Genomic DNA, 26561 nt, shown 5'->3' on the forward strand with positions numbered 1-26561 from the left:
TACCCTCTCCAGGAACCACAGCCTCCCCTTTAGCCCCTGCTTAGGGGCTCAGCTTAGACTGGGGGCAAGGAGGCAAAGAGAAAATGTGTAACTAGGTATAAACAAACATGAATTCCTTAAAATCATGCACAAGACCCAACCTGCCTGTTACACACACACACACCCCCCTCATCTATTCCTACTCCAGCCTTGTTCACGTGTCCCAACCATGGAGAGCTATGCAGTTCCTCAGAAGCCTCCAAGCACAAGCCCAGAACAAGTGTTTAGTGTCTCTCCCTTGTGACCCTCAAGTTCTCCCCTCGAATAGTCACCGAGTCTCTCATCTCCTCAGTCTCTCTCCTTCTCAGGAGTGTCATTCATCCAGAAACTCTAGGTCATCTTATCACTGAGGTCTTTCCTGAACACTCTACTTGAGGCAGCAATACCCTCCCCTCTTTCTTACTTTTTGTTTTTTCTCACACATTTAGTTCCTGGTGACATACCATTAGTTTCCCTTTATTTTCTGTCTGCTTTCCCAGCAGAGACTTGGTGTGTTTAGCTCACTGCTGTATCTACAACTTCTGAGACCTCGCAGGCAACTGCCAGTTGCTCAGGAAGTGTTCATCAGTTGAGTAGATGAATGAATGCGCACTCTTCAGTATGGTATTGTGCACAGAGTACGCCCTGCCTCGGCATTGTGTTGGCTGACTCCTCATCACTCTACTCCTGCCTCTTCACACTGACAATAGGTCTCACCTCAGGGTCTCCCAGTTAGTTTCAGCCAGTGGTTCTCAAACTTCGGCATGCAGGGCAATCACCTGGTGGGCCTGTTAGACACGGCTGGGCCACAGACCCTAGAGCTGCTGATTCAGCAGATTGCTGGTGGGGCCCAAGAACTGACTTTTGTAGCAAGTGCTCAGGAGGTGCCACACTTACAAGACTCACACTCGGGCCCTGCCACACCCTGCTTGCTGTGACGCTTCAGAAGGGGGCCCTCCGCCCACCCGCCCCCCCCCCCCCCGGGCTATTTGTCTTAGGTTCAAATAGGCACATACTCCTGTTGACCTAGTCCCCTTAAAAGCAAGAACTACTGAAAACCTGAAAAACAGCTCCTCTTGTTCCCCTGGGCAAGAGCAAGGTGTACGGCTGGATGCATTTTCCACCTTACTGCGTTGGTTCTTTGGCTGGCCTGATAATCAAATTGACATAAGACCGACGCACAGGAAAAAAAACGAATTTAATCTCCTAGTATGGGAGCCCCATCAAAATATGAGACTCAACCAAGTGACCAAAGCAGTGAGCTTGTATACCTTTCAGACAAAGAAACAGTACATTTGTGAAGAACTGACAAGACAGATAGCAAACATATTGCATTATTATTATTTTTTTTAAAGATTTTTTATTCATTTGAGACACAGAGATAGAGAGAGAGAGAGAGCATGAGCAGGGAGAGAGGCAGAGGGAGAGGGAGAAGCAGGCTCCCCACCGAGCCAGGAGCCTGATGTGGGGCTCGATCCCAGGACCCCGGGATCACGACCTGAGCCGAAGGCAGACGCCCAACCATCTGAGCCACCCAGGCGCCCCCATGTTGCATTATTATTAACTTGATTTTCCCTCTACCCCTATTGATGTAGGCTCTGTTGGGGAGGAAAACAACTTTCCCTCTATCTTTCATTGCTCTTGGCTGAGGACCACCCCCCGTTATAAAAGAGATGAACAAGAAGAAACAAGCAAGTTTAATAACGGGTATACCTCATGTCTTCACAGGAGAGCGCTGCACTTAGGAAACCCCAGAACCGCCCAAACCACTTCAGCTAAAGATGTTGAGGTGAGGGTGGGAAAGAGGAAGTTATGGGACGTTACCAGGCAAAGCACAGTAATGTTGTTACACAGACTTAAGTCTGGGGCCTCCCCCCCACCCATAGAGTTTCTAGCGATTTAGTCATCACTTTCTTCCTGGTATAGACAGGGAGTCACCCTTACAAATGGAGATTTCTCTTCTAAATGTAAATCATCTTTACAAAAGGGTACCTTCTACTCTGTTTTCAGAGCTCCTGGGTCTGCTTTTCCTAAAAAAAAAAAAAAAAAAATCAGTTTATTTTGGTGTGGATTATTCTGCTATCCCTCAGTTGTGGTTTTCTTTTTAACAGCCCTAGATTCCCTATTTCTAGTGATAAGGATGCCTTCTACCCTGCTGGTACAGGGAGGGTACCTTTCACATGGGAGACTTATCTCCTGTTTTCAGGGAGACAAGCAGGGTCAGACTATCCTTCTTGCACTGGCTGTTTCTCAAGTACCTTTAACTAAAAAAACCCAAAACACCAAGTGTCACAGTGGCGTATTTTGGGGTGACAGATTCTGCTCCCCTTCATGTCACCCCCACAGACTTGAGGAAAGGATATCTGGAAACCGGAATTAGTTTCGACTCCCGTCTTTCTCTTCAGGGATTAGGCCATGTCTAATCTATCAGTAAACAGTGCCAGCTCACACACCTTAAAAAGAAAACTACAGGCCCCAGAGGGTGTCACTTGGGCCAGGTCACCAGACCTGGGCTTCATAACTAACCCGACTGCAGTTTTGACCTCCCCCAGAAATGCAGTCTTACCCGGTCAGCCAGGAACTTTCTCGTCTGCACCAGTGAGGTAGGCTGCCACCTGGGCCTCTCCATCCTTAACCGCAAAGCAAAAGAAGGTAATCTGCAGGATAAAACCCTCTGCTTTTCCCCCCGAAGGTAAGTGACCTTGCCTGTGACAATCTTTTCTTTTCTTTTGCTAATAACTTCTTTATCCCACCCTCCCTCTGGAAAAAACTCCCATTTTGTACACCTCCCCAGAGCTCCCCTCTACTTGCTGGGTAGGATGCTGCCCACTCCATGAATCACTTAAGAAAGCCAATTAGATTGTTTAAAAAGCAACCGCCACCACAGGGCCCAAGTGGCATCACTGAGGTTAAAGCCCCAAATCAGGAAACCAAGACTTAATCCCTGATCGAACTGCAGTTTCACTCTCCAGGAAGGTAACCTTTGACCGGTCAACACAAGGCAGGCAATACTAGGGACTTTACTATAGACCCCTTTCGCTCCCCTTAGGAGGGCGGCCTTGCCTAAACAATGCATTCCTTGCTAACGAATTCCTTCCTTCTTTTTTTAATGCCCTCTCTCTGCCTTTAAAAACCTTTCTTTAATTCTAAATTAATTTTAAGTTTTAGTTATACAGTGCAAGATTGGTTTCTGGAGTAGAATTTAGTGATTCATCACTTACATATAACAGCCAGTGCCCCTCACGTATCATTAAGGTGATGGTCCACTTAATGCCCGTCCCCCATCTAGCCCATCCCCCGCCCACCTCCCTCCATCGACCCTCAGTTTGTTCTCCATCCTCAAGAGTCTCTTATGGTTTGTTTCCCTCTCTCCTTCCCCCCTTCCCATATGTTCATCTTTTCTCTTGCTTAAATTCCACATATGAGTGAAATCATATGGTATTTGTCTTTTTCTGGCTGACTTATTTCGCTTAGCATAAAACACTCCAACTCCATCACGTTGTTGCAAATGGCAAGATTTCATTCTTACTGATGTTTGAGTAATATTCCGTTATATATATATATAAACCACATCTCCTTTTTCCATTCATCTGTCGATGGACATTTGGGCTCTCTCCATAGTTTGGCTATTGTTGACAATGCTGCTGTAAATATCAGGGTGCATGTACTCCTTTGTACCTTTTTTTGTATCCTTTGGATAAATACCTTGTAGTGCAATTGCTGGACTATAGCTCTATTTTTAGGTTTTTGAGGAAACTCCATACCGTTTTCCACAGTGGCCACACCAGTTTGCATTCCCACCAACACTGCATGAGGGTTCCCCTTTCCCTGCATCCTCGCCAACATCTGTTGCTTCTTGTGTTGTTAATTTTAGCCATTCTGACAGGTGTGAGGTGGTCTCATCATAGTTCTGATTTGTATTTCCCTGATGATCAGTGATGTTGAGCATCTTTTCGTGTGTCTTGTCAGCCATCTGGATGTCTTCTTTGGAAAAGTGTCTACTCGTGTCTTCCACCCATTGCTAAACTGGGCTTATTTGTTTTTGGGGGGTTCAGTTTTATTAGTTCTTTATGGATTTTGGATACTAACCCTTTATCAGATATGTCATTTGTAAATATCTTCTCCCATTCCACAGGTTGCCTTTTGGTTTTGTTGATTGTTTCCTTTGCTGTGTAGAAGTTTTTTTTTTTTTTTTTAATCTTGATGAAGTTCCAGTAGTTCATTTTTACTTTTGAAAAACTTTTCTTTAATTTAGCTCAGTGGAGCTCCCCTCTCTCTGCTAGATGGGATGCTGCCCAATTCATGAATCATTTAATAAAGCCAATTAGATCTTCACATTTATTTAGCTGAATTTTTATCATCTAACAGTACCCAGAATCTCACCACCGCTCACCACCTCTATCATTACACCCTGGTCCATACTACCAGCATCTCTTACCTAAATTATTGCAAATGCTGCTAACTGCTCTCCCTGCTTCTGCCCTGTTTGCATTATAGTCTGTCATGTCCCTCCTCTATTCAGACCATCTTACCCACCATAAAAAACAAATCCTACAGTGACCCATCCTTCCTGTAGGGGAGGAAACTTCTCCTCTACCCTCTTAGGTTCAGTTGCTAGAATGTGTCAATTAAATACATTAACGGGAGAAAAGGCATACAGATGTTATTTTCAACTTTATGTGCATGGGCACTCCACAGAAAAGAAATGAAAAATCCAAGGAAGCAGTTAGCCTTGGAAGCTGACATTCCATTTTAACAAAGGGTGAAAAATTGTGGAGAAATGACCTGACAAAGGAAAGAGGGGTTTGGCTTCTGGGAGCAGTGAATTGTGAGAAGGAAATGTATGGGGAAATTAATAGAAGATAAGGGTTATGTTAATAAAGTTTGTTTGTGCAGACTCATCTTGGTGCTGACTTTCCATCTGCCTCATGGCCATAAAATTCCCCCAGAGAAGGGATTTCTGGCAGTCCTCATTTCTCAGAATTTTCTGCTTTTAGTCAGATAAGGGAGCTCCAAGGAGGTTTCTTTCTGCCTCTTTTGAGTCTCAATTGCCTTCAGCTCAAAATAACCCATATGCTAATCTGGCATGTTTTGGGGTAGCATGTTCTGATCCCCTTCATACCTCTACCTCTAATCTGTCTCCCACCCCTCTCTCCCTTACTTCACCAAGGTCTCACCACTGTCCTACACGTAGGAGAGGAAAACTAATCTCCCCTTTAACCTAAAAAATATGACTGCCAGTTATTTTACCAGCAAAAATGGGTTCAATTAGCGATAGCCACAGACTTGCAATCTGGGACAGTAAAAGCCATGGGCAAAGGAGAACGCCCTTTTGTAGAGGATCGGGGAATTTGGGAAGGCTGTTATAAACTAAAAGTTCATTGGAGCAACCTGAGATTTCAAAGTGTACTGGCTTTTCATTGGCTGAGTTGAGATAGTCTCTCATTGACTGGGCTGTAAGGGATGGAGGGGAGGAAGGCTTTTTTCCTCCTGCTGGGGTGTAGGAAAGCGCCTGCAAGGTCTGTCTTTCTGTTGCATCTGAAAACAGGTAGTGCTGGGTGTGAGAGCTCCCTCTGCTGGCCTTCTGACTCCATTCTTAAAGATACTTCCTTTCATTAATTTTCATAGCTTCTACCCTTCTAGGTTCTTGGATGAGACATCCCTGTAATTAAAAGACAGATTAACAGGAGAAAAACAAACAGGCATGATGTGAATACCTCCTGGATACTTGGGAGAGACCCACGAAAACTCCCCAAAATGGCTCAAGCCACCACCTTAAATACCTCTCCAGCTAGAGAAAAGAGCCACTGTTGGGGACTGGGAGGGAAGCCAGTTATGGAAAATTTTCAGGCAGAGTAAACAAGGGTATGGTTGTTATGCAGATTTAAGTCTCTGTCTAGACATTGGGTCGTCCTGTTCTTCAAGGTACAGAGGGGACAACTTCTTGCCTCCTGGGGATCTAGGGAGTGGCTGCAAGCCTGCCTGCAAGTCTCCCCATTCTAGTGAGACTCCAGAGATTAGAGACCAAGGAGCAAGGCTGGGCATGGGAAAGGTGCCTCTGTCACTCTTACAAGGATAATCCAGTGAGAATCAGGTTTGTTATAAAAATGTGGAGGAGATGTTTGCTGCCTCTTGGGTGCTAAGTAGGAAGCTCCTCTAGTAGAGAGAGAGACATGGGCTCAAAGGTGGAAAACAGTGCATTTACAGGGTGAAGGAGGCTCACCTAAGGAGGGAAGCTGATGGACAGGGAAGTGAAAATCCCAGAGGTCAGGGAATATGCATCTTTGGTCTCAAAATTCCAAGACCCTTGGCCAGGGTGACATTCAAACCCTTGTCCCTGAGAAAGGATTTCACTCTAAAACGGAACTGGAGGGGATGAAACGGAGACTCTCCTGCATTGCATCTTTAGAAGGGAACTTAAGACCCTAGAGACTGATTTCCCTCAAGTGCCTGATGTGTAGAACACCAAGACTTGCCTCCTGGCCAAGGAACAGACATCGGAAACCTCACTCCCAGGTGACTAGGTGGCACAGTCAGTTAAGCACCTGACTCTTGGTTTCAGCTCAGGTCTGATCTCAGAATGGTGAGATCCCACCGTCCAGCCCTGTGTAGGGCTCCATGCTGGGCGTGGAAACTGCTTGGGATTCTCTCTCTCCCTCTGATGCTCCCCCTGCTTGTGTTCTCATTCTCAAATAAATAAATAAAATCTTAAAAAAAAAAAAGACTGCTGTGGGGGCCAAGGGCAGGCTGCCCCAAGATGGGCAACTTTGTCATATTGATTATTTTATTTATTATTATTTTTTTATAAAAACTTTTTTAAAGATTTTATTTATTTATTTGACAGAGAGAGACACAGCGAGCGAGGGAACACAAGCAGGGGGAGTGGGAGAGGGAGAAGCAGGCTTCCCACTGAGCAGGGACCCCACCCGGGGCTTGATCCCAGGACGCTGGGATCATGACCTGAGCCATGTACTACAGGCTAGTAAGAATACGAGTAGCAGGGAGTCCCATAACGCTTCACCTGGGAGCATACTGTCAATAAAGCACATAATTATTGGCTTCATTATTGGCTTTAGTTCCAGGACTCACCTTTGAAGAATCATGGAAGGCACAGATGTGTTTAACATGCGTAGAATATGCTATGCTAAAGCATGATGCTTTATTTAAGAGGGAGTCACGGGGGGCCTGGCTGGCTCAGTTGGAAGAGTGTATGACTCAATCTCAGAGTTGTGAGTTCAAGCCCTATGTGGGGTGTAGAGATTACTTAAATAAATAAAACTTAAAATAATAAATAGGTAAAGGGCAGTCATGTACTGAGCATAGTTTGTTCCATAAAAGTTAGAATTCCTACTGATGGGTTAAAACAAGGCAGATTTTAGCATGATACAAGACGGGACTCCTAAAAGATTGACATTACACGGTGATGACATAGTGAACGCTTCTGGCAATGTGGGAAAATAGAAACATACCTAAAACAGAGATTGGATTACATAATCTACCTAATGCCTTTCCTCTTCAAATTCCGTTTTAGGAATTCTTATAGTTAAATCACATTTTTCATAACCATTTCTGTTAATGACCAAAGGAACAAAAGCAGATGGAGAGAAAATTGTAGACACAACCAAGTGTTTGGGTGAATGTCACATGGAAGCCATTGAGTGAATTCTTGTGGCTTCTCAGGAAAGGGCTGAGCAGAAGCTACCCCAGGAAAAATGGCTCGAGTGGGTGAGCCTCTCTGTGGAGGTACCGGAGGGAAGCTGGACTGCATGGCCTGTAAGATCCCTTCCAGCCCGGAAAGTCTATGGCTGTGTCCGTAGCAATCTAAGGGGGATTTGGCATAAGAAATAACTTCCTGAAGATGACATCTGTGATATGTGGACTATGTTAATAAAGAATGCAGCGGAGAAGTCAACTGTATTTGTTTCCGGGGCGGCCATAACAAATTATCAGGAACTTGGTTGCTTAAAATAACAGAAACTGATGATCTCACAGTTCTGGAGATCATGGAGTCCGTAAGGTCTTCTCCCTCTGGAAGCGGTGGGGCTAGGGAGGAGATCTGCTCCTCGTTCCTTTTGTTTCCAGGAGCTGCCGGCATGCCTCGGGACGACTCCTTGACTTGTCATCCCACTGCCCACTCTCCTGGTTTCGTAACCCCTCCTCCTCCTCCGTGTGCCCTGGTCCACTCTCCCTCTGCCTCTCTCAGGAGGACACCCGTGATGCACTTAGAGCCCCCCCAGATAATCCAGGATAACTACCACTCTCAAGATTCTTGACTTCATCAACTCGTTTGCCAGAGAATGTCACATTCACAGGTTCTGGGCACCAGGAAGTGAACATATCTTTCCAGAGTCCTCATTCAACCTTCAACAGCATCCATACCATCAGGGCGGTGTAACCAAAAACCCCCAAAGAAAGAAGAATAATGTTAACTTTGAGAACTTTTAGATTCTTAATCAAATGAACAAGAATCCAACTTTATTCCTACCCCTACCTAAGCATCATCACTATTTATTGTCATTAAATGTGTGTGTGTGTGTGTGTGTGTGGGTGTGTGTGTGTGCAAAATGGTGGTTTATTAAAGCATGGGTTCAGGACCTGTGAGCAGAAAGAGTTGCACCGGGGTCTTGAGGAGTGGTGATTATATACTTGGGAGTTAGGGGAAGTAAGGAAAAGGGAGGTTTCAAAAAAATTTCATATTCTAAAGAGGACCATGACTACAAGATACTGGAGGTCTTGCCATTGTCAAGTTAAGGTTCTTTTCCCCTTCCAGCAAGGTATTAACATTGAGTTGGGAGATTCCTGGAAGAATGTCACACATGTCGCACCCAGAAGTAGGGGATGGGGGGCCATTGCAGGGTGTCAGCTTGTGCTTTGTCTTCAGCCAAACTTCTGCTCCCTCATCATTCCCCCCTGAACAATTTTCACACTTAAATCTTTAGGGTTCGAAGGTGGAATGTCTCATCTTCTGTAACATCTTCCTGCTGAATAGGGGCATAGAGATGTCCCTACCTCTGGGTCAATATTGGTCAGTTGGGAAACAATGAAAGGGGGGGAGCTGAATCCAATGCAGTCAACATGTTTGAACCTCCTTGAGTAGAAAAGATCATCTGTTAGCTGGAAGTTATGGCAGTGAAGGAGTCTTGACACTAGGCAGGGAGACACCGGAAATGGCAACAAAACAAGGTTAATATTATAATGAGAAAGAGAAGTCTGAATAAAAGGTCTTTGATAGTTGACCTTTGATAAATTTCCTTCAGTCCAGGAATTTTAACCAATCATTAAAGAGATCATTTAAAGTGCCAATTTGAGTATTCATGTCAGTTAGAAACCCAGAAATATTTTTGTGGTAATCTGGAATGTATACGCAGCATTGTTTTTATGATAGTGCAAGTTTTATATTCATGCATTTGTATTACTTTAGTATTTAATAGAGAAATGCTATTTTGAGTGTCATTTAGGGCTCTGACCATGTACTTATTAAGAGCTTCCACGTGCCAAACAACATCCTCCAGTCTCAAAGGGAACAAAGATCGATGTTTGGTGGTTATACCAATGACACACAGAACATGTCCACCGTTGTTTTAAATTTGGCAGGTTGGCTGGGTTGGTATAATGACTTTAATAATGTGTCCGTGCATCCAGGCAAAACCCATAGGACATCGGCCTGTCCAGCCTGGGGGGAGCCATGGCCACAGGTTAGAGCTGCGTAGCCACTGGGTCCCAGCCAGGAGCCAGCCATCTAATACTGGGCCTCCTTGAACTGCAGTCAGGATATTAAGGGCTATTCGGTTTTGGAGGGCCATCCTTTGAATTTGTGTGAATTTCAGGCCCATTTTTGATCGGGGAGTTATGGCTTGATAATAATCCTCTCCTTAAAATTGCTCTGTGGGCATGTAAGACTAGAAAGGCATTTTTGGGAGTCAGTATAAATATTAATTTCTAAGACTTTTGCCAATTGCAAAGCACAGTTGGGTGCTATTCATTCTGCTTTGGGGGCAGACGTGTTTGCTGACAGGGCTTTGGCCTCAACAGTCTGAGTTAGACTGACTATAGCATACCCAGCTTTTCTTACCCTTCTTTTCCATGAAACTACTGCCATCAGTAAACCAACTGTCATCTGCACTTTCAATAAGGGCATCTTAAATTTGGTCGACTAGAATAAAGAAGATCAATAACTTCTGAACAGTTATGATCTATAAAAGTATGATGGTCAGGTCTGGGCATAAGGGTAGCTGGCAGGTGTTAAGTATTATTTCAGGCATATCTATAAGCATTGCCTCCCATCATCTATTGGTGGCCTTTGATCCGTAAGACACTGTGGACCTGATGTGAAGTCATTCCAGTCAGGGACTGTCCCATAGCGAGCTTTGAGGTTCCTTTTACCAGAAACACTGTTGTATGCTTGGCTAAAGCTTTTATTTGTAATTGTACCCCAATAGAGGTGGCTTCTAGGATAAATATGACTATGAGGGATGAAACCATCAAGAAGACCTCTTTGTTTGAGGTCCAGCCTTAACAATATCCTAATTACAAGGAATCACTGGAAGTGGGAGAAGACTTGTCAAGAGATAAGGGCATCCCCAGGTACATTAGCCAATCCAATCAGAAAGAAAGTGGGGTCATCCATTATCTCCACAAGTCCATAGTTAACCCCATGGAGTGGGGTATGCTCTGGCTTTTAAGGAAAAATTTTATCATCCCAGCCACACAAATTGGTCAAGGTGCTAGTGGAGTTATACAATCGTTGGGGAATCCATCCCATTTTCCAGCTATGATTAAATAATCAAAGGCACATGGGGTCCTGTTATTATCCTCACAGAATAAAAAGCATGAAGATTATCTAAACATGAGATATTGTAGAAATAGAAAAGGTATTTCTCTGAAGTTTACGTCACGTTGTCTAGCTTAAGCAAACAACATTTAAAGACAATCAGATCTAGGATTTAACATCCACAAAGGTGAGTTATTGAAACATAATTTTTCTCTCTAAAGTAACCCTCATTTCTAGAGATAGCCAAATCAAGACTAATTCATTTGCAGAACAAGTCCAGTTTTAACAAACTTGGTCTAATTATTTATGTGAGCTCAGCAAGAATGATTGATCATATAGATCTTTTAGAATCTGCTTTGCTGGAACTTTTATAAGGAATCTCTAGGTTGAACTTTTAGTAGCCTCTCCAGACCAGAAGCCAAGCCAAGTACTTGCCATCAGACATGCCTGCAATACCCGTAGATGTGGGCAATTCCTCTTCATGAGGTCCCCAATGTATCCTGAGGTTCCTTCACCTGCCAGGAAGTGACATTCTTTACTCACCTGATGAGGCTGCTGGGAACTCTGTAAGGAAGGAATCAGGCCAACAATTTCAAGGGGCTTTATGGCTCCAGGTTTCATAAAGTCAACCTTAGTTCCTTAAAGCTGTTTGGTCATATCTGAGTCTATGCATGTCTTTCTCAAATACGACATTCCAGTCAAAGCCCTTGGTAAAATAACCAACATTTCCAATGGTGTCCTGTTGCAAGGAGAACAGATTCTTATTGAACTTATGCAAATGACTATGATTGCCATGGAAGAAAGAACACTTCCTGAGACCTTTTCAATCAGAGGGTTCAGGTAGAGAGAAAAGGTAAATGCTTTGTTTACAAACAAATACTTTATCACATCTCTGTTAAGTCATAGATGTTAAGGAAAAGTTTCCTTAATCTGGATGAGTAAGCATTAGAGAATCAGCAATGTTTTAAATAAGAGTCACAAAACTATAATCTAATCTTTTTAGTTTATTTAGTCCCATGTTACTATTTCTTGTACAGTGTGAATGCAGCTTTTTTAGTTAGTTCTGGAAATTCTGTCCCATTTCAGTTTTAGAATTTAAGATGTCAAAAACCTGTATTTGTCCTAAAAGTCCTTTATATGAATTTCCTTGAGATGAACCATTTTACAAGAGAATAAGAACAATAACTATAAACGACAAGACTCAAAAATGGACATGGTTAAACATCTGATAAGAGGTCACAACTTAGCTGGCAAGGAAATCCAGGTATATCTGTGACACATAACACACTAATAGTCAAAATATCGAGTGATGATGACCTTTTACCAGAAGGTAACATACCAAACAAACAAGCCTAATTAGTCAATGAGACTTGTTTACGATTTAAATCTTGGGGAAGTTTGCTAAAATCTTAAGAAGTTTTAAAACACATGCCTAAATGGGATTAGCGATCATCAAAGACCTGATAAAGGCAAAACATAGAAACTGGTTTTCTGGGCAGACAAAAGAGAAAAAAACCTTTGTTTACATTTTCTTATCAAGAGCAGACCAACAATTCAAGAAAACTTATCTTTTTGAAAAGAGAGAAAGCAGACTTTCCATATTATACCAATGTACTTTTAAAATACATTCATTTCAATCTGAGTCCATTCTTACCACACCAAAAATTCCTTTCCAAGGATTTCCCATCACAAACCTTCTACATCTTTCTTTTGCATTCAGATTTTGCCCCAAGCCATTTCCTTCCAAACAAACATCTTTTTTAGCACAAAATTACTGCCTTTTACCTTAGCCATTAGAATTTTTAAACTAGATACATTTTCCTGTTTGAAACAATAGGAGATAGATTATGTAATTTTTCAATACATACACTTAATTAACCAGGGGGCAAAAATTGGTGGAGAAATGAAACTCCTTTGTGAAGATACGAACAATTCATATATTTGATATAGTTTTGAAAAGGTGAATGAACATTAGAACCATATAGATAGTAATTAGAAATGAGTAAGGGACAGGCGGGGCTAGGTAGGGAGAGAGAGATACGGGGCTATGTGATCAGGCTCAAAGAAATCCAAAAAATGTGGAGGTGTGGGGAAACCAGAGATCTGGGAACAAAGGGAACCACCCTGCCCTAGGTGTGTGGGGTGAGTGTATTTTTTATGATAATCACCTGTGACCAACAAGGAATAACCAGACCCTAAAAAGGAAGTAAGCAATTGGAGGTGTTATTGATAGTCCTTGATCAATGGTGATATCAATAGAAACGTTAAAAGGATTTAAGTTCCCCGGTTAGCTTTCTATAAAAGACCAACACTAAAAGCCCTCATTGGCAACCCTGTCGGGACCCCTCTCACTCTTGAGAGCTTTTTCTGTATCTTCACTTAATAAACTTCTATCACTTTATTCACTCTCCTTTGTCGGCGGGATTCATTCTTCGACTCTGTGAGACAAGAACCTAGCTCTCCCGCTTCAGAAAGACAATTGAATTTGTGTATTTGTGTGTAATTTAAATATAGACCTAGTCACACTTATGTCCGTTGTTTACATTAAATATGATAATCATATTACCACAAATATACATGCCTATCAGTATCCAGTATACCCTGCCTGAGGCTCGTTCTTGGCGGTCTGGCTCGGGGGCTCCCTGAAGAGTGGCAAGTAAAGAAAAATGCAAAACCCACTGTTTGAGGTCCTTTTCTGGGAGAGTGCTGGGAAGAGAAGGGAAATTCTTCTCTACCCTCAGGTTCTCCCAGCTGGACTAAGAATTTAATTGACAGGAGACAGATTAACAAGAGAAAACAAAACAAAACAAAACAAAAAAACCAGTTTTATTCTGTGCACACAGAGGCCCAATTATGAAATTGAGCCCTAAAGAAATGACCAAGGCAAACAGTGTTTATACTTTTTAGACAAAAAGACGATAAATCGATGAGGATTTGACAGGACAAAGAAAACTTAACTTTGGGAACTTCAAGTAGTGAGGAATTCTAAACAGAATTTGGGCTCAGTCGTAATTAGGAACAAGGATTGTCTACACAGCCTTCCTGGCCCTGAATTCCCTACCTCTGGTGAGAAGGCTGTCTCTCTACCTCCTGGTACAGGGAGGGCAACTTTTTGGGAGATTTCTTTCCTGCTTTCAGGGGACAGAGGAGGGTCAGAGGGTCAGAGGGTCAGAGCGTCCTTCTTGCACAGACTGTCTGTTAAGTAACTTTTATTTAGAATAATCAACATGACAGAGTGGCCCATCTGGGGTGGGGATGGGCTCCCCTTGCCCTCCACACTGTTGTCTTGTAGAAGCATCTTAGTCTCATAATGTATCTCCTCAAAGGTGAGTCCTGGAACTGAAGCCAATAATTACGTGCTTTATTGACAGTATGCTCCCAGGTGAGACGTTATGGGACTCCCTGCTACTCAAATTCCTACTAGCCTGTAGTACATAACATGAAAAGAAACACCTCTGCATTAGTTTACGTTCAATTTCACCCATTTACTTATGGCTTCTGTCTTTTAATTTTATTTCTGACTTCCATAGAATTATCAGTTTCTCTCGGTTTGGTGTCACTTTTAATCTAGTATGCCTGTCATCTCTGAGTTCATACAAGTTAGTGATAAGCACATGTTCTAGTAGGACAAATGAGTATAATCCCTGTGACAACAGTACCTTCCTTCCAGAGTGGTAAGGTTTTAGGAATCACCTTTTGAGGGAGGTTTTACTAGCAGATAGTGTAGAGGCTACTTTTAGACAAGAGGCTTGAGCAATAGGACCTTGAGCAAAGCACAAGAGCCCACAGTGACCACCAAGCTGAATGCAAATAGGCTCATTAGGAAACCCACCTCGAAATAGCCATGAGCCCTAACTAACCAATGGGCTGCTTAGAACCAGGCACAGTTAACAAAAAGGGGAATGTTTCATAGATCCCCGTGCCTCCCCCACTCTGCCCTGTAACTGTGCGTCCTCACCACTGTCTCACGGCAAGACAGTCTCTCCTTTGCTGTTGGGTCCACAGCTCCCTTGCAGTTTGTTCAAAAAACTTCTCTCTCTTTTGTTCTGCCCTGGGTGAATCCTTCACCTCCCGCACTGCTAGCCCCCCATCCTCAATGGTCACCCCACAGACAGGAGCAAATAGAAATGCTTCACCATCTTAGTCAGTATTACATCATGTTATACAAAACTATGAGAAATGTGCAAATTCTACTCAGAAATCGAGGTATGTTATATACGTATAACATTTCCTAATAATATCAGTCTAGTACATCTATAAAAATAGACTGTTTAGTATTTGTTGTTCTAAATGAAACCAGAATGGATTCTAGTTAGAGTATGTAGTTTAAATAATGTATTAAATACATTAACTAATATATTGTATATTACATTAAGTAATAAGTAATATAGTACATAAGCTAATATACTAAATAATCAATATGTATTTAAATAAAAATATATATCATATATTTATATTAACGTATATTAATATATATTTTAACTTACATAATTTTTAAAATAATCACAAACTGATAGTAAAATATTTGTATATGTATCTTGTATTAATTGTATTACTTCAAAGCTTACCATTATATCATGCATTGAATCAATTAGTGGCTCATTTTTAAAATTGCAAAATACCTCAATTTCCATCACTCTGATTTCACTGCTATGCCTCACAATTCTTTAAGGTCACTGACATTGACTTTGAGATCATATCAAAATTTATCTCTGGAAGTCCAGTATATTATTTATTCAGACTTCAAAATATGAATGTATTTTCTTTGGGGAATGTCCTCTCATACTTCAATCTATTCTTTTAGTGTTTTGCTTCCATTTTCCTTTTTAATTAGATTTCTCATCGATGGAGATAAAAAGATAGGAACTCAGCAAAACATCTTCATTTATTTTAAACATTAGCCCAGCAGTCTTTAAAGTGTGGTCCCCTGATCAACGTTACCTAGGCATTCATTAGATATTCATTAGATATGCAAATTTCCAACCCCCTCCCTCACCCAGACCTTAGAAAATCTAGGGGTAGGGTGTGGATTTTAAAGCCCTCCCGGTGGTTCTGATACTTTTTTTACAAGTTTTAAGATCCGTTGTGTTGTGTTGTAATTACCCTGAGGCAGAAATGTATGCTGTGATTGGAAGATCTTTTTTTTTTTTTAGATTTTATTTATTTGAGAGAGAGAGAATGAGAGAGAGAGAGCACGAGAGGGAAGAGGGTCAGAGGGAGAAGCAGACTCCCCGCCGAGCAGGGAGCCCGATGCGGGACTCGAATCCGGGACTCCAGGATCACGACCTGAGCCGAAGGCAGTCGCTTAACCAACTGAGCCACCCAGGCGCCCCTGTGATTGGAAGATCTTAAGAAGAAACGTGCTAATTGCATTTCTTAGTTCTTGTATTTTCTGTTTTTATGATATATTTAGTAGAAGGATAGAATTGGGAAAAGAAGGCTAGTGAAGAGGCAGTTAAAATGATTACAATGTGACAATCGTAAATCCTAAAATCAACCAAATAGCCAACTCACAGCTCTAGGTGTTTTCCTCAGCCCTTTGATGAGCTCTGAAGGCCATGTGGAATTAATATCAATTACAGTCTTTTCTACCTCAGGGGAACCCACGTGGAATTAATAAGCTTTGCTTCTTGCACGAGAAAAGAGCATTAGACAAGTAATGGACATCATTATATGATGTGCTATTTTCATGATTTAGACTATAAGTGCTTTAGGATTTAAAAGGAGAGAGAGAATATAGACAGTAAGAGAATCATGAAAAACTTTTTTTCAAAAAACATCTATTTGATTCAGGGCTAAAATGTAGCTACAGTTTTCTTTGGTAGATGGACTAGAACAGGACAGTTTAATTTAGAAGTGGAAAGTAGAGAAGCAGGAGAATAGAAGATCTAGTGAAACAGTGGAATAAAATTATTGTGGATTTTCGCACCCTGTGGGGAGAGTGCTAATAATTTAAGCCGGGGCCGTTAACCTTGTATCTACAGTTAAGAGGAGGGGGCTGTGAATGGTTTTATGGACTTCTGTCCAATTTCCTACAGAAGTGTGGGTTGAGGCTGTGTGGATGTATTTGGGTTGACTGTGGGTTGAGTGTGTGTGGATGTATTTGCATGTGTATAAAAATGTCTTGTCTACTACGCTTTTATTCTAGTCTCACAGGACTCTAACTCTCCCTCAAGTACACAAACCAGGGGTATAAACCTTGAGATATTAAATATTTTAAGGTCACACTATTTCAGGGGATCATAGTAGACCAGTTCTTGGGCCTCGTAAAATGACTATATTTGGGCAGTTGAAAATAAATTTTCTATCAATGACATTTTATTTGAGGAAGATCACCATAATAGTTCTTTCTAAGAGTAGTGAGAATAAGGTAACGTGGAGACAATTAAATTATTAAAATGCTTAACCTCAAGTCTTTAAGAAAGCCTATCATTTGGGCATTCCTATTTCTTAAATAAAAAGACCCTCACAATCAACCTCTTAAATGCTCCCTTTACGTCTTGGTTTCTAAGTGTGTATATGAGGGGGTTCAGCATGGTGTGATGATCCCATAGAAGAGGGACACCATCTTTCCCCGGTCCTTGGAGGCAGGGGATGGTGGTTGCCAGTACATGTAGATAGCTGTACCATAGAACAGTGATGCCACGACCAGATGGGAGCCACATGTGCCAAATGCCTTTCGCCGGCCGTCAGCTGACTGGATTCTCAACACTGCATGGACAATAAAAGCATAAGACATAAGGATTGGTATCACGGGTATTAAAGAGAAACAGCCCACTGATAAAGAAGAGTTCAGCCTCGTTTGCTGCTGTGTCTACACAGGACAACTTGAGCAGGGCAGGGACTTCACAGAAGTGATCTACTTCTCGACGGCCACAGAGTGGCATCTGAAGGGTCCAGGTGGACTGCAGCACTGAGTTGCCAAAGCCACTAAGCCAGGATGCAGCTGCCAGCTGAAGGCAGAGCCTTTGGTGCATGATAACTGAGTAATGGAGAGGCCGACAAATAGCTACAGACCTATCAAAGGATGTGACGGCCAAGAGAAGACATTCAGTGGAGCCCAAGGCCAGGAAATGAAGAGCTGGGCCACACGCCACCATAACAAATCACTGTCCTGGTGCTGCATATGTTTACCAACATCTGAGGAACCGTACTTGTGGTGCAGCAAAGGTCCAGGAGTGACAGACTGGTAAGAAAAAAGTACATGGGGGAATGGAGTTTGGGGTCCAGGTGAGACACAAGAATTATTGCCAGATTGCCGAAGATAGTCAAGATGTAGGAAGCCAGGAGGACCACAAAGAGCGGGAGCTCCAGCCCTGGTAGGTCTGAGAAACCGAGGAGGACGAAGTCCTGTGGACACTCTCATTCCCCTGGCTCATGATCAGTGGTTCAGCTCTTTGTTCCCTGAAACGTAGAAGGTCAGTAAGTTACAAATGCATATTTACTGACTGTCAGTTGGTTATCATCACTTTGTTAATAATTTATATAAATCACAGACTGATGGCATTAATAATGTGAAAAATATATTGATAAAAATATAAATATCTTTCCAAGTATTTCAAAAGTGTTTCTGTGTTTATAACAGTGTCTTCGCAAAATGGATTTCAAAATTTTTAAAGCATGTCATCAGTTTCCACATTCGTGGAATGTGTCCTTTGACCTTTGTTTTGCAAGTTCATTGTTCTCACTTCTTTCTGCCTGGATACCTACTCTTAGGTAGAAGTCAGCATAGTTCTGAGGTGCCTGGGCGGCTCAGTGGGTTAAGAAGCAACTGACTCTGGATTTTGGCTCAGGTCATGATCTCAGGGTCATGAGATGAAGCCCAGCGTCAGGCTCCACGCTTAGAGGCGGCTTGAGATTCTCTCTCTCCCTCTCTTTCTGCCCCTCCCCCGACTCACTCTAAATGAATGAATGAATGAATGAATGAATGAATAAAATCTTTAAAAAAAGAAGCTTGCATAGTTCCTGCCATTGGATTTTATTCTACTCTCTCCTTAATGCCAATGAGATTCCCTGTTTGTGCAAATTAGTTAAAATTGTTTAAATCTCACCCCTCCCACCCTGAAAAAAAATGTAGATAGTATCTAGAAAGTTATCAGACACAATTTAAGGAGATATGTTCTTTTACTTTTTAGAAGCTCAGAATTCATATAGGATTTTTTAATAATAAGGATCTTGAAGTCTGACAGGCCTGGGATCACACTTTGCCCAGTTAGTCACATTACCCTCGTTTCGTATCCTCTGATCTTCAGGCTTTTCATCTGCAGGGTGAAAATAGTGATGCTTTTTTAAATTGTCTTGATCTGAGGCATAGATGCACACCCTTCCATCTGGACGCTGACCCTCAGAAACAGAGCAGTGTGGATGAAAGGAACTTCAGTGATTCAGGGCCTCTGAGGTGCTCAAAGAGGAATTACTTAGTTTTTAGAACTTGAAATTTCCTAAGGTTGCCCAGTGAAAGCTTCCCCATTTCCTCCTTAAGCCCCAAACCATCAACCTGAATAACAGGGATCACAGTGACCATCTGCTGTGAAGTAGGCATGTGACTGTTAGTGTAAATTGTCCGGCATGGTACCTGGCCCGCAGAAACATAGACATATCGGGAAAGGATGGACGTGATAGGGAAGCTCTGAGGTGCTTTGGGCTGAAGCTACTCAGAGTCCTGCATTTCCTAGAGGTGTGAACATGTCCGTTCTACTGGCTAAAAATGAAGTCATGCCAAAGAAATCTTAACAGGACACTCAAAATTATTTCATTATTTTATCAATATTGGAATGTAAATTTTTCATTATTATTCTTGTTCTTCAAAAATGCTAGCAATGTGTATTTTAACTTTGTTTTATGTATTCTAGGGACTATTAGTCTCCCCTAAGTATCCCCTCTCTTGCTCTCAACTGATAAAGTTGAGATACATAGTCGCAGAAATAGATATGAAATGACGTTCAAGTGTATCTTTAAGTGAAAAAAGGCAGTTATTGAACATTGGTGTAGTATGATCCCATTAATTAAAAGAAGAAATTATAAGGGCGCCTGGGCGGCTCAGTCATTAAGCGTCTGCCTTCGGCTCAGGTCATGATCCCGGGGTCCTGGGATCGAGCCCTGCATCGGGCTCAGTGGGGAGCCTGCTTCTCTGTCTCTCTGCTGCTCCCCCTGCTTGTGCTTTCTCTAGCTCTTTTCCGCTCTCTGTCAAATACATAAATAAAATCTTAAAAAAAAGAAGTTATATATATGAATATATACACACACATATAACACACACACACACACACACACACACACGTACTGTAATGTGAATTAAAAGTTACCTTGAAGAACACAGGAGAAAAAAAATGTTACCCCTGGGAAATGGGGATGGGTGAGAGTAAAACAGGCTTTATGTATAAGTTTAACTGTTTTTTTTCTGATTGAAATAAGCAGACATTACTCTTGCGATATATTTTCTTAAATATCCCCACTCATCAATGGACTCTCTGTATTTTACTCTCAGATGGGCCATGCTTTAGTTTGAGAATTTGATCCTCATGAGGGTACTAATCGTCACAAGAAAATATTTTTAACTCTTCATACTTTCTTACAATTAAGTCTGAATCTACGAGGAGCTTCTCTAAAAGATGCGTGTGTATGCGCTGGGGGGTGGTATTTTATTATCTTGTTGGCCAAAAAGTGTTGCCCAGGAATGGAAGAATCAGGAAAAATAGTAAAAATGGCACCAGGGAAGAGATTTCACTTACTTCCCAACTTCTTTGAGTTGCACAACTGTTGAACAGGTCTCTTCAAGTCCATGTAATTGGGGTGACTGAAATGCCCCCGTTTACGCAGGACTGCTGGGTTCACCCACACTGTCCTGATTGTTTCTGAGAAAGCAGCTTCCATTCTCAGAAGTGCCCCGGTTTGGGTAAGGTGTAAGTTCTACCGAACTACGATACTGAGGAGTAAAACAGGAGGTACGTCATCACTAAGGACAGCAGATGGGTTTTCTCCTTCACATGGGCCGGTGGCCCCCCCAACCTGCCCTAGACCTGACCCGGTCTTTCTTTCTAGAGCTCAGCCTGAGACCGAAACAGCCCTTTGTGCTGAGGATCACGCAATGAGGGAATCCGTAAATTCTTTCTTAATCCACTGACTCCCTCACTCTGAGATTCAGTACTTACCGCAAGTAATAAACTGCTTTTATCATCAATATAACATTCTAGTTCGTCCGTAACGTCATATGTAACATCCTCCCAGGCTTTCTGTGGTCAGTGAGGGCCCACGGGGAAACCAGTACTCCAGCAGGAAGCGCTGGAGTACAGTTGGGCATAACACTGGGCCAGAAAGCAATCAGGGGAAGAAGTTCGATAGACTTCAGAGCACCAAATTCTTATATTCTGTTTTGCTCATCTTTTTTTTTTTTTGTACATTCGCTCATCTTCCAAACACAGTAACCTCAAAGGTTTATCCACTCTTAAAAACATATCTTTAGATTAAATAATTGTGATATCATCTAATGTTTTAGAAGGGTTCCTTTTCCCCCTAGGACAAGCAGAGTTATTAGATAATATTGCATGAATGAACATGAAGAAAATACCTTGAAACAATTTCAACCATTTTTGTATTCCAGGAAACCTAATTCTTTTCATGCCAAATTCCTTTTATTATCATATTTGTTTCCAAAATAACGTCACATCACTGACTCAATTTCTTTCCTTTTTTTTTTTTTTAAAGGGGCTCCAGTCCCGGAATGGGGCTTGAATGCAACACCCCATGACTGAGAGTTACGTGCTTTACCACCTGAACCAACCAGCCACCCCTGACTCAATTGTTTTCTATCACTGATCTGATCCTCAGATCCTGACTCCTTCATGCGCCTTTCCCATTTACTGAACTCTTTCCTTTGAACTTCCAGTCGAATTTTGTCTGTAGCTTTACTGTAACACTTTCTTCTTTTCGGTTTGTCTCATTACTTTATGTATCTTGTATATATCTTATATTCACATATATTGTACATGTCATCCATACCCTCCAAGCCTCTGATAGTTCCTTGAAAATAGGATCCACCTTTGCTTCATCTTATGACCCTAGTAGCAATTCACAGCACAGTCTAGCTACTCAAAAAATTAAATGGGTACATAATTCTTCAACTTACGGAGTGTTTCCTCTGTGGACAGAAGTGTGTTAGACCCTGAGGATCCAAAGAAACATCAGAGATAGCTTTTAGTGTAGAGAAGTTTATGGTATTTCGGGGATATATGTATGTACATTAAAAATATAGCAACAGGTATTCATGAGTTTATGATTTCCAACACTTAGACTCATCTTCATGTCTAGGAGTTTTTAAAAAGTAAGTTTCCCTTGTCATGGTATAATTTTTAAAATATTCTTTATGGAAATAGTTTTATTTTGGTATGAATTCAAATCAAAGGACAACTTCATCAACGCCAAGTGGGCTCCAAGGCTTCATGAACTCAGCATGACCCTTCTTTCTGGATTCTGCACCTCAGTGCCTGCAATTGTTTCCTCCTCAGAAAGAAGGCTTTTGTGTGTGCAGTCACCAAACCAGACGCAAGCCCACAGAGGGTATCAGGATGAATTACATATCAGTTTATTATTCCTTTGATTTTCAGATTTTTATTTTTACCTTATTACTTTATTTTTATTATTTCTTTCAGCTTTTCTTCATGTGAGACCCTGTGAGGGCATTGAGTCAGTAGGCTGTCTTCCAGCTCTGCTCTAAAATCCGCATCCCAAGCCATGAAAGTACCAGCAGTTTATTTGGGGAAGGAAAATCTATACAGTTTGATTAGCTAATATCTAACTGAGGGCTGTCAAACAAAACTTAAATGTAGCCTATGTGATTTTCATGTTAAGTCTTACCATCCTTCTTTCCTGTCTTGGTTCTAGATAATTAAGTCTTTTTAAAGAATGCTAAAGCCTCAAGAACACAAAACAGGTATGAGTTTAGTAACTGTTGCAGAAAGCTTAAAAAACAGCTTGGGGGGGAGGGGGGAGCAAATCCTCAGAGCTTGCCCTTCCCCCCTCCAGCAGAGCGGGCCCAGAGCTTGTATCTATTTCCATTAAAAAGTGCTACAGTTGGTACCTCTTTTTTTTCTCTTTGTCATTATGTAACAGACTTTCAGATGTATTTGGCATTTTCAAAGAACTATGTTTTAGATGGTGGTGTTGCATCTTGTTTGGCCAAAAAGCTGTCATAATCAAGGCTAAGCATCTGGCAATTGATGGCATTTTATAATTATGAAAAGATTATAAGCATATGTGATTTTCAGTTTTCTTGCCTGAAAGCTTTTGACTTCAAGGTATCACCTTTGCCTATTCTCTCCTGGTCTGTTTCTGTTACACACATGTAAACATTCTACTGTGTTTCTAGAGGAATGGAAAACAACGGGCAACTCCAGTTTTGAAAACGGCCGTGAATGATGTTGTAAGGAGACAAAGATTGTTCTTTCTTAACAGTGGATTATTTCATAAAGTGAGGGACTTTTGAGTAAAATTAAGCAACTTCAGTTTACCTCTGCTTTTAAATATGTCAAACTACATAGAACTGAATTTTGTAAAAGTGCATTGCCCTTTCTCAGGAGTGCTTCTTGACGAATTTCGCTGATAGAGACAGAGTGAAAACCGAGGGCTGGACACAGAATTGGCTCACTACTTATCCTTCAGTGGAATGTATTTAAATATGAAAGTGATTTGTAAATGCCCAGTTTATATGCTGCAGTACCAATATAAAAATGTCATTATTCCATTAACGTTTCTATTACCTAGTTTTACTTAGTAGGAAAGACTCAAGTCAATTCTTATGGTAATAAAAGGTAGATTCCTTTAGGGAGGAATTATTTAAAAATACATATAACTATAATATATTTCATATTGGATCAGCAAATTTGTTTGCTAGAAAATTGGACTATGATCTGAGGGAGAGGTGTGTGTATATGTGAGTGTGGGCGACCGAAGGAGAGAGCTCGTGAGTGAGCTCTGGGTTATTAGTTCATCCCACATCCACAGAGGCTGAACCTCATGAATTGAATTAAAATTTTGCAACAGGGGACATTTGGCCCCTATGATTTGAAATCATTCTAGGGAGTTTTTCACCAGCAAGAAAGACAATTGGTTTAAATACCTCAAAATAGCACAACTGGTAGCAAGTCTATAATTTTTTAAGTAATTGGGTGATTAACTGAAAACAAAAGTTGAGCAGCGCAGGAAGCTTGCCCATCTTTCAAAAAATGAAAGAAAGTATGGAAATGCATCTCATTTCTGGCTTTGAATGGTAACTTTATAAACTCTTCTAGCTCATCCAATTTGTAAAGCTAAATATAAGTTTCAATTCACAGGAGAATTTTTTACTTGATGAGATGTTTTTATTGCTTGTTTTTTAAAAGTTAATATAAAATCTTATAGCATGCTTCCTAAAATTTTAGAGTATCTTCACGTTTTAAAAAGGTCTTCTTACCTCCTTTGCTCCCTCAGTATTTTCTTAAAGTAGATCATACTGTAGAAAGCCTGGTAGTTAGTTATGTTTCAAGGCCACTGTGTATTTCAATTCTGATATACTTTCATTGTCTCAAAATTCGTTATTTTCCTGCCCACGCATTTCCAACCTCAATCTCACAGACTTTCTCCCCAACTGTGTCGATCTCTTCAGTGCCGCTGTACCAAAGTTTCCTCCCGAAACATACCCTTCTCTAAACAGGATCTCCATCTGACCCCAGTGCAGTAATTCCTCCTAGAGGCGTTAAGTAGTTTGAATTCTGATTCATATTCTCAATGTTAGGACTGAAGTATTTGTTAACATCTAAAACAAACAAACAGAAATCTAAGAAGTTCTTATCTGCATGTCTGAATTTAGATCCTCTCCTGGTGGTTTTCCCATTTACGCATATGTCAGTTGCTTGCCCTTGTGGCTAATACCTTGAAGATCACTGAGTAGATTGCTCTGCTTTTGAGTAAAGCCCTACTGGCTGCCTTTCACGGTAATGTTATTCTCATTTTGAGTGGCAAGCGTTCAACTGGGCAGCAAAACAGAACATTCTGATTTTGTGAGATACCGAGGGGATCAGAAAGGGAACACATCTGGGTTGAAACCTAAGTTAACAGAAGGAGCATTTTAGAAGCTGCTGATGGGATATTAGCAAACCTTATCTGTGATCCTCTTAAAATATCTTAACCCATAGTTCTGAATATTTGCCCAGATGAATACATATCATCATGTCCTTTTAAACCTGTACATAGGTTGACCTTTTATCTGTCATCTCTTGGTTGAATTCTCCCATCCCCTATCTGAGCTTGAACATTAAAAAAGACAAGATTTAACAGAGTCTTAGAAGCATCTCTATGAGCTACAGTATGGACAGAGTATCAAGAGAAGAGAGGTAACAAGAATTTTAGTCCCAAACCTGCCAGTAAGTCGTTGTATACTTGGGCAAGTAAGTTAATGGCTTTGGAGGTCAGTTTTATCTTTTGTAATGTTATGGGGTTGATATTTCCCATCAGCATAAGAACTGTTTACTTTTAAGTTTTCTCGAATTATCTCATATGCCTAAGAGATAAGCTTCCAGATATCCCATAGATGTCGTCTTCTTGCTGGAGTATAAGGAAGAATATTAGGAGTACTTTTTCACACAGCTAACGTATTATAGCTTGGTTTGGCATAACTTACAAAGAAGTTTGTTAAAAAAAAAGTTTTTCCTGTTTATGAACGATTAATTTTGCCGGCAGACTGAATTTATGTCCTCAGAGAAGTTACTTGCCCAAGATCTTAGAGCTAGTAAGTAGGAGACTAAGGGTTAACACCTAAGACTGACCTGCACTACAGTTCTTATTTTCCACAGAGATTACAACATATTCAAAATACTATTATATATAAAGTTTCATAGAAGCTAAAGTGGAATGAATCATATTTTTCCTAGCAGATAATTTGGTCTTTGCTGAGATGAAATATAAATGGTCTATGAAATGAGTGCTTCGAACACTCAAATTTTACTAAGTATAAGTAATATTATACTTGGCATACAAGTATATTATAGGATTATAGTATGCTAAGTATATAAGTATATTACTAAGTAATACTAAATAAATTTAGTAATTTTTTTCATTTTTTTAAAACATTTTATTTATTTGAGAGAGAGCACAAGCAGGGGGAACGGCAGGCAGAGGGAGAAGCAGACTCCCCCCTGAGCAGGGAGCCTGATGCAGGACTCGATCCCAGGACGCCTGATCCTGGGATCATGACCCGAGCTGAAGGCAGATGCTTGAATGACTGAGCCACCCAGGTGCCCCAAATTTACTAATTTTTTGAAATGTATTCTACTTACCTCCATTTTAAGCATTGGAGATAGATCCACTTATTTCTGTGTCCAAGAAGGTTCGACTCAAATAGAATTAAAGTTCACAGATACAGTGACATCTTCATAGGTTACTTAGTTGTGTAACTGGTTTGATGACATTCATTCAGCTTCTTTTAGTTACACTCCATATAAGTCCTGAGGTTCCATTCAGAGTTATAGCTGGAAGATAAGGACCAAGTGTCACAGAATGTGGTGTTCGGGTATCACGTCCCTTGGAATGAGGGCATCAGCTACTATTTTCAGAGGGTTTTTCCTAACCAGTTTTGCAAAATGGATAGAAGTATGTATGGTGTACTTTCTCTATCAATACTGGTGTTTATTTTGGTTCCTGGCGGAAGTCTCAAACACTGAATTGCAAAAGTCTTCCCCCATAGTTTATAACAATTAGCCACATACCCAATGGGGAAGGAAAGAGATTTTTGAAGTGATAT

At 41.1% G+C, this 26561-nt stretch overlaps 1 pseudogene; it reads right to left on the minus strand.

Moving 5' to 3' along the window:
• Positions 1-17232: 17232 nt before the first annotated feature.
• Positions 17233-26103, minus strand: LOC114199760 (olfactory receptor 2B6-like; annotated as a pseudogene).
• Between the last annotated feature and the right edge of the window lie 458 nt (positions 26104-26561).

The sequence above is a fragment of the Eumetopias jubatus genome, unplaced genomic scaffold, assembly GCF_037043125.1.
Source record: "Eumetopias jubatus isolate StellerSeaLion01/CBP00866 unplaced genomic scaffold, mEumJub1_p1.0 scaffold_6, whole genome shotgun sequence".
Taxonomy (NCBI): Eukaryota; Metazoa; Chordata; class Mammalia; order Carnivora; family Otariidae; genus Eumetopias; species Eumetopias jubatus.